The sequence below is a fragment of the Tamandua tetradactyla genome, chromosome 2 (genome assembly GCF_023851605.1).
Source record: "Tamandua tetradactyla isolate mTamTet1 chromosome 2, mTamTet1.pri, whole genome shotgun sequence".
Taxonomy (NCBI): Eukaryota; Metazoa; Chordata; class Mammalia; order Pilosa; family Myrmecophagidae; genus Tamandua; species Tamandua tetradactyla.
The window spans coordinates 53,693,387-53,707,956 of NC_135328.1; the positions used below are offsets into that span (position 1 = coordinate 53,693,387).

Here is a 14,570-nt window from a genome sequence, read left to right on the forward strand (position 1 = left end):
TTACTTTGAAAATTTTTTATTTTCTCTTTGAAAAAATTTTAAAAGTCTGTGGTAAATAGGGAAGGAAAAAACATTCTAGTTAATGGAGTGTTATGATTAAGTGAGGTTTAAATATTATGAGATATTGTTGAAAACTCTGACATTTAAAAAAAATCTGATTTTAGAACTGATTTTGAATAACTTGTTCTTACACCAGTCCCCAGGTTGTAATATGATAATGGCCTTTGGCCTAAGCAGTTTCCAAGTGAATGAAGACTGATCTGAAGTCATAGAGTTGCAATGACAGCACTGGAGATGTGTCTGCAGTTAAAATTATTCAAATAGTAGTTATAGCAACAAAGATCAACAGTGGGAGAAGGAGATACTGAAAAAGCAGCACATTTTAGCAATGATCGTTATTCACAATGGCAAAGTTGTTTACTATAAAAATTCCATCCTTTGCTTCTTGCTGCTCCCCACCTATTTTTACTTTATGTCAGAATTTCTGATCTATGGCCTGATACAACACAATTTCACCTCTGTTAAGTCGAGGTATTTTAAAGATTTTAGTCCCCAACAGAAAGATATGAATGGGCCTTATATTACTTAGTAGCCCATTATGTGTGCATGGGGGGGGAGTTTATATATTTATAGAGAAAAATTGATTTGCAGTGATGCATTTGAGGGTGAAACAAATAGATTAAGTAAACATGATCACCCTAGAAAAATATATATACCATATAAGTAATCTGTTATGTAGGAATTACTTTGGTTTTAAAACAGTGCCATACCCTTGATGCTTTTAGGTGGCTAATGTCTTATAATAAACTATGACCATGATTCATTGGTAAGGATTAAAAAAATAGTGAATTTGCATTTGGCCTTGAAGGATACTACTAGCAAAGCTGGACATTTAACTTGATTACTAGAGGTTTGAGTACTTACAGCTGTTCTGTTATTATATTAAGGGAGCCCATTCTGGCTTCTGGCACCATGGATGCCTTTTCTAATTTGACTGTTCTCAAAAAGAACACTGTGTGAAAGTGATCAGCCCCAAATGTAAACTACTTTTTTAAAAAAGCAAACATTTTATTCTCTGGGATTTGGTTGTCTGTTTTAGGAAGGAAGCTGTAGGACTGTTTTGAAATGTGGTAAACCAGCCAGGTGACACAGAATTTACCTGGTTACAGCACATGTGAAGGTAGCCCCATTTACCTTCATCATATTGGTGGTGATCTTGGCCTGTCTGCCTGCTGTGTCTAGGTGAACTGTTCCTCCTCTTCCCTTTGCCCTTGCCAAGTGCCAGTCTCCCCTTTACCTGATTAACACTGTCTTCTCCAGATCTCAGTTTATCTGTCATTTTCACAGAGACCTTTCCTTCCCCCATCTACATTGTGACTGCCTTATTCAGTCTACTCTGTCTCCAGAGTCTGCATTGTATGTGGCACATACTATGGGCATACAGTTATATACTTTTTGAATGGCCAAGTGAATAGGATGTTGTCGCCAGTCCTGTCTGTTATCCATAGCTTGCTATCTTTGGTGAGTTCAGATAGGTCCTGATTTAAGGTTAGGTGAGCCACTCAGTGGTGTTTCTATTAAGCCTGAGGAAATATTGAGTTATAGCCAGCTCTCAGTTATTTAAAAAACGGTGTAGAAGGAGAGCATGGATAATTTAGATTGCTCTCCTACTTCCCACTAGAATTTTTCTTTTTTTAGATAAAAATTATTAGAAAGGAAATGCCCAGCACTGGTGAAATTTGAACTGGATTTCTTTCTTCCATTCTTTTCTTACTACATGACCAAGTAATTCCAAGAAAGTAGATTTGATGATGAAAGTGTAGAGAGGACTTCTACACTATGAAAGTGTAGAAGGTGGATATGAGGTCACAAAGGATGAAGCAAGTTAAGAAAGGATTGAGAAAAAATGGTAGAACTACTTTACCAATTAAAGAAGGCAACCAGACTACATGGTGAAATTAAAGGCAAGGAGAAGAATGTTCTGGTCACCTGTCTGGTCCTAGAGATTCTGTAAAGGGGTGTTTTATTGATCTGCTGGCTCAGGAGCCAGCCTTTGCATGAATATATTCACAGTCTGTTTTGAAGTTGTGTAGAAAAGCTCATTTGCGTCATTCTAAAATGCAATGAGTCAACGTAGATCCCAAGGGAGCAGTAATGGTCTCAAACAGAAAGTTGGAATGAAATATAGCTGTGGATTTAAAGACACAGTACTTTCTTCCTATGATTTCATTTGATAATAGTAAGATTAATTCATAGAAAACCATCCTTTAATATAGACCTTAAAAAACATGCAGGATGATTTTTTCCCCCACTTTTCCCTTTTAATTACTTTAAACTAGGACAAATGATTGGATACATGCTTTGGGAGGGCACAATTAAAATAATTATCCACCATTTACTTGCCAGAGATAGATCTTCACCCCCATCTCCCATGCGCAATTATATGCCTTACCTGCTTTTGGACATACAGGAGAAGTGATATTAAAAAGTGATATATGAGCGTGTTAGGGGATTATAAAATCTTATAGTGTTAAGAAAGACTTCCTTAGCTATACTTGCTTGTCTTTGCTGATCTTAGCTATAGGAGATCTACTGTAGTCTTGCTCTTGGGCCATTTTGTATGGATGTCCCCTGAGATGCGCTTTGTGACCTTATGTTATTCTTTTGTCTCCATCAGGTCCAGAGGACCATTATTTCTTGCCCTTCAGTACATTTACCCTCTGGCAAATATTGTGTCTTTTTGCTGGTTACTTTCCATGGGGCAAAAATGAGCTTCATGATTCCTTTCTTACCACACAGAAACTAAGGGAGGCTTAGGGTACTAAAATTTAAATTCTGTGTCTGCCTAATCATGCTATGTTGAACCATATTTTTATTTTGTGGTCATCTCATGTTGGTATGGAGGAGTGGAAAAGTTGCATCCTTCAAGGTGGGTCTTCTCTCAGAGTTTCGGTTAGGAAATGGAGCAAAAACTCCATGTTTTCCCTCCAGTATAACTACCAGCCTGTTCTCCCTTCTCTTTATTATCTGTGCTAGTTATCAGTTTATTCCTTTCATCTCCAAATTCACATTTCTTTGCTCTGCTTTGTGACATAGGAGCTGGACTCCACATTTCTCCTTTGTTAGCTGGGTTAATACTAGGCTTTGCCAATAGAGGGTGCAGAAGGGACACTGCAAAGCTGTCGCAGGAGAGACTTACTTTCCTTTTTCCGGTGTAACGACTTTTCAGTGGGGTAACCAGTGGATTGATGTGCATGAGGCCCAGTAGCGCTCACCTTAGCAGCCCTCAGAACCCCAGTGGACCAAACCATGGACCAGCTCTAATCCATCCACATCCTCCAACAGGTTTTTCCATCATGTGGCAGTCCTTGTCCATAGACCAGCTCTGGATCACACACACTTTCTGGCAAGCATCTTTGCTGTCAGCAGACTGTGTTCCCAACTAAAGACATCTGAATCTCAGCTTAGGGCTGGAGGGAAGGCTCTTCTAAGTTCTTAGTTCCTTCCTTGTTCACTCTCCCTCAACCCTAGGTAGTAGATGCTTTCTGCATTTGCTACTTCTGGACCTCTTACAGTCCTCACCCCTTGTAGTCATGAACCACTTTTTATTAGTTAATGCATTTTTGTACCCTCGATGGCACCTAAACTCTGCCTTCTCTCTGCATGTGTGTGGGAAGGGCTTGGGTAAGATAGAATTTCTCATGTGTCCCTTTTACCCTGGTGGTGGTAGACTTCTGCTGTGTATCATTGTAGAAATAAATGACTTTTGCTTCTATCCTGCTTCCAGAAGGAGGTCTTTGCCTGCATCCTAGGGACAGGGAGGGTGTCTTGTCCTTCCCCCAGTGCATTAAGACTTTTTGCATTGTATAAGAGAAGGGTCCAGGAAATAGATGAAATTTTATCCCAGTCCAATATATATATATTTTTACTACAATAACATTTAATCTAAAAATACAGTTCATATTCTGATTAATCTAATTTTTATATTTGTGGATTGTACAGTATTCCTTGTTTCTCTATTATTTGAACAATATGTGTACCAGTTAGGAAAGACTGTAGGTTGGAGTACAAAGTAATTGTCAATAAATGATTTTCATCATCTTCAGTTTGTTGATCTACCTGTGTTATGCCAGAGAATACTTGGATTCATTATGACAGATTCTTGGGCATCCTTTATCACCATTACTTGGACTTGGAGGAGAAAAGAAAGGGTACAGAAGCTGAGATTTTGGTAAAGGTAATGATATGGGATCCATCACTAATACTCCAAAAGGAAATATTTTCAATATCTATATCCAGAAAGATCCCTACATTGTACAAACAGGGATTTACCCAGAGGGTAGTCAGTGATATAGTGCAGGCATAGAAGTAGCTTCCATTTCTCAGACTCAGTGTCCAGAATCCAAGTTCAGTAGTAGTTGAATCTTTCCCTGAAGGTGAATAGATTCTTTGCAAACACCCACATCCCAGTCTTTGTTTGTTCCCACTTCCACCTCCTAGTACTGGTGGCCAGAAGTGAATTGAGAGGAGCCCAGGACACAAATTGAATAGCTAAATCTCTTAGCAGATTCTTTCAGCTTCTGATTGATAGTCCCACATCGGATACTCCTCTGGTCATCAGAAATGATGAGGAATTCATTGGCTGTGTCAACATTGAAGGTCATATTCACTTGGAACTTCAACATCTTTGGGCTCATCAGAAGAATATTTCTCAGGTGGGGCTCCAGTTCTTTGACCTTGGAAACAAGCTTCCCCAGCTGCAAATCGGGCCTGATGCCAGCTTCTAAGAGGCCACAGGACAGAAGGGTCACAACAAACCCTCCCCATCAGGCTTCTTCTTCAGTGAACTGATGCAATACAGGGAGCAGACATTTCTACATACATTGGTTTTTCAAGATACTCCAGGTAGTTAGGACACCTTACTTCTTTAAAGTCTTCAGCTATGACACTGTCTCTGCTTCCCTAGATTTTCCGTGGATCTCCAGGTACTTCCAAAGGTAGCATAGTTCTGTCAATCCAATATTGAGGGGACTCTCTCCAGTTCCCTGCCCTGCTTGCAATCTTTCTTATATGTACCTGGTAGAAGCCCCATAGAAAAGAAATTGCAAGTGAATTTGGACTTCCCTTGTGTCTGGACCTCTAGGGATTGGATAAGGTTATGCTAGTTCACACTCAGCTTCATGCAAATACATTAAAATTTAGGCTCTTTTCCTCTCACCTATTTTTATGGTGGCAATCTCTTCCTCCTGCTCTTTATGGAAGGTCAAATAGTTTGTTTGCTCTCTCCTTGAGGGGACTTGTCACTCTTAAAGAATTCAAGTCCACCTGGTTGCCTTGTGACCTCAGCTTTCTGATTAGCTCAAGAGAAATTATTATTTTGTAGATTATATGGCTTTTTTTTATTGTTATGATGTGAGTGATACTCTATTACAGCTTTCTACATCATAAGTGGGAGTGGAATTCTATATTATTTCTCCACCTATCCCTTAGCAGACTTATATAAGTAAAGTGGATTTTTTTTAGCTCCTCACAGATCAATACAGTTTGGTAACCCAAATACTATATATATATTTATTGTTTTTCAGGCCTGCTGTTGGCTTAAAATTTTTTTAACTTTTTTTTATTGTATAGAATAACATATATACAAAGCAAAGAAATAAAAAAAAAACAATAACTTTCAAAGCACTCTTCAACAAGTGGTTTCAGGATAGATCCCAGAGTTTGTCATGGGCTACCATACAGTACTCATATTTTTCCTTGTAGCTGCTCCGGAATATAGGAGGCTAGAGGGCTTAAATACTTTATCATCATAATCGACTTTTTTTCCTTCTTTTTTTTGTGGGCAATGACATATTTACAAAAAAGCTATAAATTTCAAAGCATAGCACCACAATTTGTTATAGAACATATTTCAGACTTTGACATGGGTTACAATTTCACAATTTTAGGTTTTTAACTCTAGCTGCTCTAAAATGCTGGAGACTAAAAGAGATATCAATTTAATGATTCAGCATTCATATTCATTTGTTAAGTCCTATCTTCTCTATATAATTCCACCATCACCTTTGATCTTTCCATACCTCTCTTTGGGGTTGTTTGGGCTATGGTAATTCAGATTTTTCCTATTGGAAGGGTCTGTCACTAATATGGGGTAGGGAGATGGGAATATCTGATGTTCTGGAGAGGCTGGGCTAGGTTTCAGGACTTACCTGGACCAGGGACCCATCTGGAGGTTGTAGGAAAGTTACTCTCGTGCCTGGAACCCTTGTGGAATCTTATGTATTGCCCTAGGTGTTCTTTAGGATTGGCTGGAATGGTCCTGGTTGGGGGTTGGTAGGGTATGATAGGCAGCAAGGTCTACATGAAGGTTGTGTAAGAGCAACCTCCAGAGTAGCCTCTCGACTCAAACAGTCTGCCACTGATACTTTATTAATTACACTTCTTTTCCTCTTTTTGGTCTGGATGGTATTGTTGATCCCCCGGTGCCAGGTCTGGATTCATTCTGGGAGTCATCTCCCACATCGCCAGGGGGACGTTCACCTCTGGATATCTTGTCCCATGTAGAGAGGAGGGCAATGATTTCACTTGCAGAGTTGGGCTTAGAGAGACTGAGGCCACATCTGAGCAACAACAGAGGTCCTCCAGAAGTAACTCTTAGGCATGCCTATAGGTAGTCTAAGCTTCTCTGCTACCTACATAAGCTTCACAAGAGTAAGCCTCATGATCAAGGGCATGGCCTATTGATTTGGAAATCCCTAAAGTTTGACACAGTATGGGGGATTCCCTCATGGTAAGGTTTTACAGTTCCTTATTCTTTCTTCCCTCCCTCAGGGGACTTTGCCAATACTTTTTGATTATCTGTGTAATATACTCTAGATGTTTCCAGGCATTGCAATAATCTATACAGGTTTAAAGGACCTCTTTCTTATTCTGCGCTTCCCGTGTTTCAGTTGTTCAAATGAGCTATACGGATATGTTGAATTAGAATATGCACTACAGAAAATTTCAGTTCCAGATCAAATACAACTTTCTTCCATTGATGTCAAAGAGTATGTGTGGTTCTAAAACATAGGCACTGTCTTCCTTACCCCTATGTTCTGAATTACTTTAACGCCAACCTGTTCTGCTTTGTTCTTATCTCTAAATATTAGGTTACGTATATAAAACAGCCTCTCAAAATCCAGAAATAGTAATCACCAATCCAGACTTAATGTGTCTGCTCTAAAAGCTTACAATCTAGGCCCCCATTTTCTTATAAGCATTTTCTAAAGGTGACCATAGCATTGTTGTTTTTTGTTTCTGGCTTATTGTGTCTCCCCAAATGTCCCACGTGTTCATTCACATCGTTGCATGCCTCACGACATTGTTCCTTTTTGTAGCAGCACAACCTTCGTTCATAAGCATACACCATCGTTCACCAATCTACTTCTCCATCAGTGCATCCTTCAGCCATCTGCATTCATTGGGCTTCATGTAGAGGGCCCAAAGTCCACAGTCCATCAACATTCTCAATTTTAAATAATTTCATTGTTCCCAAGGGAAAGAAAACCAATAAGCACACCCTCACCAAAAAGGAAATCTAAACTTTAACTCTTGACCCTCACTCCATTATTTACTTTTGCTATTGCTGTGGTGGTGCTGATGGTTTCCTTTTGAACATAGCTCACAGCATGCAATAGCAGTTTTCCCCCTGTACCCTGGACTTAAACACTTTTTATACAAGAACATATCTTTGAAGTAATTCTTACGAGAACTCCATTCATATTTCTAGTGTGAGTCAGTGGGACACATAGGTCTGTACAACCCCTTTCAATCTTGTTCATCTTTAATATGGTAATATTACTTCTAGACCTACAAGAGAATCACCTTCGCTCCTATCTATTCCCTTACGTTGTAGTTCAACCTCATTAGCTAATGGTCTACCCATCTCTAGCTTCTATGTATCTCTAAGTCCCCTATATTCTATATTATAAGCCTCTGATTATACCTTTATGCTGGTCATAAAAGTGAAATCATACAGTATGTCCTTTCGTACCTGCTAACTTTCGCTCAGCATTATGTCTTAAAGGCTCATCCATCTTGTCATGTGCTTCAGGATGTCATTTTGTCTTAATGCTGCATAATATTCCATTGTATGTATATACCACATTTTGTTGATCCACTCCTCTCTTGATGGGCATTTGGTTTGTTTCCATCTTTTGGCGATTATGAATAATGTTGCTATGAATGTTGGTGTGCAAATGTCTGTTTGTGTGGTTGCTTTCAGCTCTTCTGGGTGTATACCAAGTAGTGCTATTGCTGGGTCATAGGGCAACTTGATATTTAGTTATCTAAGGCACTGCCAAGTTGTCTTCCATAGTGGCTGCACCATTATACATTCCCACCAACAGTGCATAAGTGTCCCAGTTTCTTTGCATCCTCTCCAACATTTATCATTTCCTGTTTGTTTAATAGCAGCCATTCTTATAGGTGTGAGGGATTATCTCATTATAGTCTTGATCTGCATTTCCCTTATAGCCAGTGAAAATGAGCATCTCTTCATGTGCTTTTGAGCCATCTGTATTTGCTCTTCAGAAAAATGCCTATTCATATCTTTAGCCTGTTTTACAATTGGATTGTTTGTTCTTTTGTTATTGAGTTGTATGATTTCTTTGTATATATAGGAAATCAAGCCTTTGTCTGATATGTGATTTCCAAATATTTTTACCATTGAGTTGGCTGTCTCTTCACCTTTTTGACAAAGTCTCTTGAGGTGCAGAAGCATTTGATTTTGAGGAGTTCCCATTTATCTGTTTTGTCTTTTGTTGCTTGTGCTCCGGATATAAAGTTTAGGAGGCTACCTCTTATTACTAGGTCTTGAAGATGTTTCCCTACATTTCCATCTAGAAGCTTTATGGTGCTAGTTCTTATATTTAGATGTTTGAGTTAATTTTTGTGTAGGGTTTTAAGATAGAGGTCCTCTTTCTTTCTCTTGGCTATTGATATCCGGTTCTTCCATACCCAATTATTGAAAAGACTATTTTGTCCCAGTTCAGAGGATTTGGTGGTCTTGTCAAAAATCAGTTGACCATTGATTTGGTGGTCTATTTCTGCACTCTTGATTTGATTCCTTTGGGCAGTGCTTCTATCTTTATGCCAGTACTGTGGGCTTAAATTTTACCACAACTTTTTTTTTTACTTTGTGTTTTGAAATAACTTCAAACTTATAGAAAATTTACAAGAATAGTGATTTATAGAAAATTTTCATATCTCTTTATTTCAATTCATAAATTTTAACTGCCACATTTGCTCTATTCCCATCCTGCCTCCCTCTCTCTTGCTCTCTGTGTGGATATAAAATTCATTTTTTTCTAAATCAATTGAGGGTAGATTGCATTTTGCCCCTTTATCCCTTAACACTTCAATTGTATTTCCTAAAACAAGGATATTCTCTAATATATATAGTGTAATCATAAATTTAAGGAATTTAATGTTGGTAAAATATTTTTGTCTAATTTACAGTCCATATTCCAGTTTTCCCAATTTGTCCCAGTAATGCCCTTTATAGTGTCTTCTCCCTCTAGTGTAGTTCCATTCCAGGATCATAGATTGCATTAATTTGTCATGTTCTTTGATCTCTTGTCTCCTGGAACCATTTCTTAACCTTTCTGTCTTGCATGACATTGATATTTTTGAAGCATATAAGCCAGTTATTTATTTTTTAAAATTTTTTTATTGCATAAAATAACATATATACAAAGCAAAGAAAGCAAAAAGCAGTAATTTTCAGAGCACTGTTCAACAGGTAGTTTACAGGACAGATCCCAAAGTTTGTCATGGGCTATGATGCCATCCTCTCAGATTTTTCCTTCTAGCTGCTCCAGAATATAGGAAGCTAGAAGGAATAAATATTTTATCATCACAATCGACTTTTTTATTCTTTTTTGTGAAAAATAACATATATACAAGAAAGCAATAAACTTCAAAGCACAGCAGAACATTTAGTTATAGAACAGATTTCAGAGTTTGGTATGGGTTATAGTTCCTCAATTTTAGGTTTTTACTTTTAGCTTCTCTAAGATACTGGAGACTAAATGAAATATCAATTTAATGATTCAGCAATCATACTTATTTGTTAAACGCTACCTTCTCTGTGTAACTCCACCATCACCTTTGATCTTTCTCCCACTCTTTAGGGATATTTGGGCTATGGCCATTCTAACTTTTTCATGTTGGAAGGGGCTGTCGATAATACGGGGTAGGGAGATGGAACTAGCTAATATTCTGGAGAGGCTGAAGCCAGTTATTTTGTAAAATGTTTATCAGTTTTGGTTTGTTTAGTGTTTCCTTATCATTAGATTTAAATTTTGCATTCTGGCTAGAATACTACAGAAGTAATGTTGTATCACATCTGGATAGATAAGTGTCCTGCCTATCAATAGTGATATTAATTTTCATTATCTAGTCAGGGTATTTTTGGTTCCTCCACTGTAAAGTTGGTAGATTTCCTCTTGCAACTAAAAAGCAATCTATGGGGAGACATTGTGTAATCATGTAAATAACCTGCTCCTCATCAAACTTCAACCCTTAGATTTAGTATCCACTGACAACATTCTGGATCTATAAATCATAATGGCTTAACTGTGACAAACCTTGGGCTTTCTTAGGCTAAAGAAAGGTACTAATGATCTGAGACCACTTTGCATAAAGCCAGTGCCTTCAGAAGCTATACCCTCAAGAAAAAGGGTGAACTAGGGGGGAAATACCTTAGGCTATGCTATCTCTGTCAGTAAAGCAAGGAAAACTGTCTCAATTTGGGCTATGGATGGAGGGCAAAGAAAAATATGTATATATCTTTGTTTAGAGAAATTTCTATCTAATCCTTTGCCCATTTTTACATTGGGTTGTTTGTCTTTTTGTTCTTGAATGGACCATGTTGTTAATGCCCCTGGGCACTTGGCAGAAGCAAATTGAAATCTTTCCTGGACTCAGAGTTCCCATTGATTATTCTAACCTGCATGAACTTACACACATACACACACACAGAGAAACAAGATATCATGAGCAAGAGTCAGTAGAAACAATTGTAGACCCAGACCTCTAATGATTTCAAATATTGGAAATGCTGGAATCAGAATAGAAGATAAATTTATTTAGTACTTTTGAGGAAGCAAAAGAAGGAATTGAAAATAGGAGTAAAGAAAAGATACAATAAAAAAAATTAGGGAAAAAAAACAACAAAAAACCAATTAGGCAGTTATATATACACAGGTATACATACACATGCGCACCAGATAGAATGTCCAAAAGTGAAACACATAATCATTAAAGTAAAAAACTCAAGAAGGGGCTAAATATCAAAATACATATCACTGAAGAGAGAATTGGTGAACTGAAAGATAAATTTGAAGAAATTATACAGATGCAACCCAGAGAGACAAAAGATAGAAAATATGAGTGAAAGATTAAGGGGCATTGAATAATAGTGAGAAGAAGGGCCAACTTATGTCTAATAGGAGTTCCGATTGAAAGAAATAACGGATGAAAAGTTTCATAAGTGATGAACAGCAGGCTCTCCCTGTATTTGTAGAACCTAAGGCAGTAGTATAAATGGAATATAAATATTTAGACCATATGTCTAAATATTTAAAAGTTATAAATGTAACAAAGCATTTAAAAATAAGTTCTATATTTCTACCTTGACAAATAGACGTACACAATAACCTAGAAGACCAGGTTTAAATTTAGAATTCTTGAACTCCACGGAGTTGTGCACTGACAGGTAGTAGCATAGGTTAAGCCAGACCCTGACCTGTGGCCCAGCCTTCGTCTCTTCGTTCCCTGAACTTTATCCCATACTATAAGGAGTTTCACATACATGTGTGTAGGCATTTCATCCTGCATATCCGAGCTCCATTCACATTCCCCACAAATATGACACCTCAGGCCTGCACTTATACTGCTGATGCTGTCCACTTTCAGAATAGACTGGGAGAAGCACTCCTTGCAAGCCCTAAAATGGACTTGGAATCAATTAGGTAGAGAATTCTAGGATCCTGGGTGTCTAGAATATGATTATAGGCTCGGGGTGGGCCATCTCCTTGAGGCTTCAGACTCCTTGCCCTGTGAGGAGAGGTAGAATTGTCTAAATTATGGAGCTTAGAGTAGGGGCTTCTCTTGACTCAGATTCTATGGGTGGTAGTGAGGTTCAAGAAACCTACTGAATTCCAAAGCAGTGAAGAAGAAAAAAGAAAGGAAAGAAATCCATGTTTAACATTGTAATGAACTTATAGAACATCAAGAACATAAAGGATTCTTAAACGTAGCCAAGAAAAAAAGATTACGTACAAAGGAAACAATTAGAATGATAGCTGACTTCTCTACAAGAAGAGTAGAATAGTATCTTCAAAACAGGCAGAGAAAATAATTGTTAACCTAGAATAAGGTAGCTGTGAAATTGTTTTTCATGAATCAGAATAAAATAAAGACGTTTCAGATAAATAAAAACAAAGTTTACCACCAAGAACACATTACTAAAGGACATTCTAAAAGATCTGTTTCAAGAAAAAGGAAAGTGACTCCAGAAGGGAGATCTAAAATTTAAGAAGACATTTAATAGATCCAGGAAGATGTGTTAACTTGCCTCAAGATCTCAGTTTGTTCAGAATTGAGCCTGCATTAAATCCAAACCATCCTTCTTCCAGCCAGACAAAATAGGAGAAAGAAATAAAGCGAAAAACAGAATAGCACTTCCATTCTGGAAATGGATATAGAATGCTTTGGATGCACTTTTGAGATAAGCCTTACATTTTTGCCAGGACATACCACCACTTTAACAAAGTCATGGTAGCATCCAGGAATTTGCTCTGGGCTTCCCTCTGCTAATGTGCCAGTTTTCCTTTCTCCTCACAATGGGTTGCTCACACAGAGATCTTTACTTTCTGCCCTTCAAGAGGCCTCATGGTAGCCTAAATCCTCTAGTCACCAAAAGCCCCTCCACTGTTGCCGGGAATCGAACAACTTTAATTTCTCTTCTTATTGTTCTGATTCTCCTTTTTCCTTTTCCAGTTCCATCAACCACTTCCTGCACCTGTTAGTCCTCCAAGAGTTTCTTTGTTCATTTAGTCCTCCAGTTCTACTCCTTTCTCTGTGATAAACCAGAGGACCTGTTTCATTTGATTTCTGTCCAGGGGTGCAGGGTCACAGGGAAAGGAAGTACTGAATTAGGGGAGGATATAAGAGTTTAAGATGTGTAAAAATGTAATACTGTGCCTCCATTGACAGAGTTGTACTTTTCAAATTTGATTATATGACATCATCTCATTTGACATCATCTGGGATGGCAGATACTATCCCTATTATGTGGATTAAATTAAATAATTTAGTCTTGGTCATGAAGTTAGAAAGTGACAGAGCCCTAGGACTAGACCTCATGGCTTCTCTCTGGTTTCTAGTTCAATGCTCTGTCCACTAACACTGTACATCATAATGACTTAAAAATGTAGATAAGAAACAACTTTTTAATTAGTTGGCAAGAATCATATGGAATTAGCTTATTTATAATATTTCTTTGAGGATTCATGGTTTACTTTAAAAGACTTTTCATTAATTTATTTTGCTTCCCACTTCCCCAACTCCTCTAAGTTTGGTTAGACTATTACTTATCATCTTCTCCCTTTCTTCCCCCAAATATTGTGAAGTTTATCCTGGATTTGAATTATTATGAATTTTTAACTTGTGGTGTTTGTGCTAATTAGAACTTTCTGTAATTGGAATATCCTTTATACTTTTCAGGACATCATTGATATCATCCTTTCCTTGGATTTTAAAAGTTTCAGACTGTTTCTTCTGAGAAACAACTGGCATTCATTCAAATGTGAATTGCACATTTTGGCTTGAATTTTAGCAGTAAACTTTGCTTTTTAAAGAATGCGGCAAACCCATCTAATGAGCGCAGTTTCAAATTTAAGCCACCGTTATCCTACAAATGAAATTGAATCATGGTGCATTGCCATCTTGTTGATTTAAGTGCTGCAAACTGCAAAGCTTGTAGCTACCCTTAAGCCATATTTTTCACCCGTGAGCTCACATTCATATAATAATTAGAATATGTCATAGTCAAGAGACTTTGCTTTATGAACTAGCTGATTTATTTTGTTCACTTAGTGAGCTTAGGAAGAAATTTTTTTTTAAGGCCAAATTTAAGTTACCTTAGACAAAAAAAAAGTACGTGTATTTTCTGGCCTATTCTATCTTTTGAAGGCCAGATTTCATCAAAACAAATGAATCATTGCTTTTTTCTTTCTTCATCATCCCCTAATTGGTTTCCAAAATAAAATGATTAATGGCTGCATTTCTCAACTGTATTGTTTTGATTACAATTCTACTGGCTGTACCGGTGATACATTCAGAAACACTTTCAAAACTGGTGATCATTGTTGACTCAGTCACGTGACTTCATGAAGGTTTACCCAGTTATGTTTCTTCCAGGAAGTCTCAAAGGAACAAGGTCTTTACATAGGACCTTTCCTGTGTTTTTGTTATAAATTGAAGGAAAATGATTTTAAATAATGAAACCTTACTTAGAATTC

The 14,570-nt window shown here is 37.5% G+C and overlaps 1 protein-coding gene, 1 long non-coding RNA gene and 1 pseudogene across 2 annotated transcripts in view; 1 reads left to right on the plus strand and 2 right to left on the minus strand.

Moving 5' to 3' along the window:
• ABL1 (ABL proto-oncogene 1, non-receptor tyrosine kinase) overlaps positions 1 to 14,570 on the plus strand; it is a 233,068-nt gene that overhangs the window by 82,969 nt on the left and 135,529 nt on the right. The window lies entirely within an intron of this gene.
• The window catches only part of LOC143672558 (uncharacterized), a 77,038-nt gene that overhangs the window by 11,596 nt on the left and 50,872 nt on the right, over positions 1 to 14,570 (minus strand). The gene's annotated exons all lie outside the window — the stretch shown is intronic.
• Positions 4,125 to 12,941, minus strand: LOC143673924 (ret finger protein-like 3 pseudogene; annotated as a pseudogene).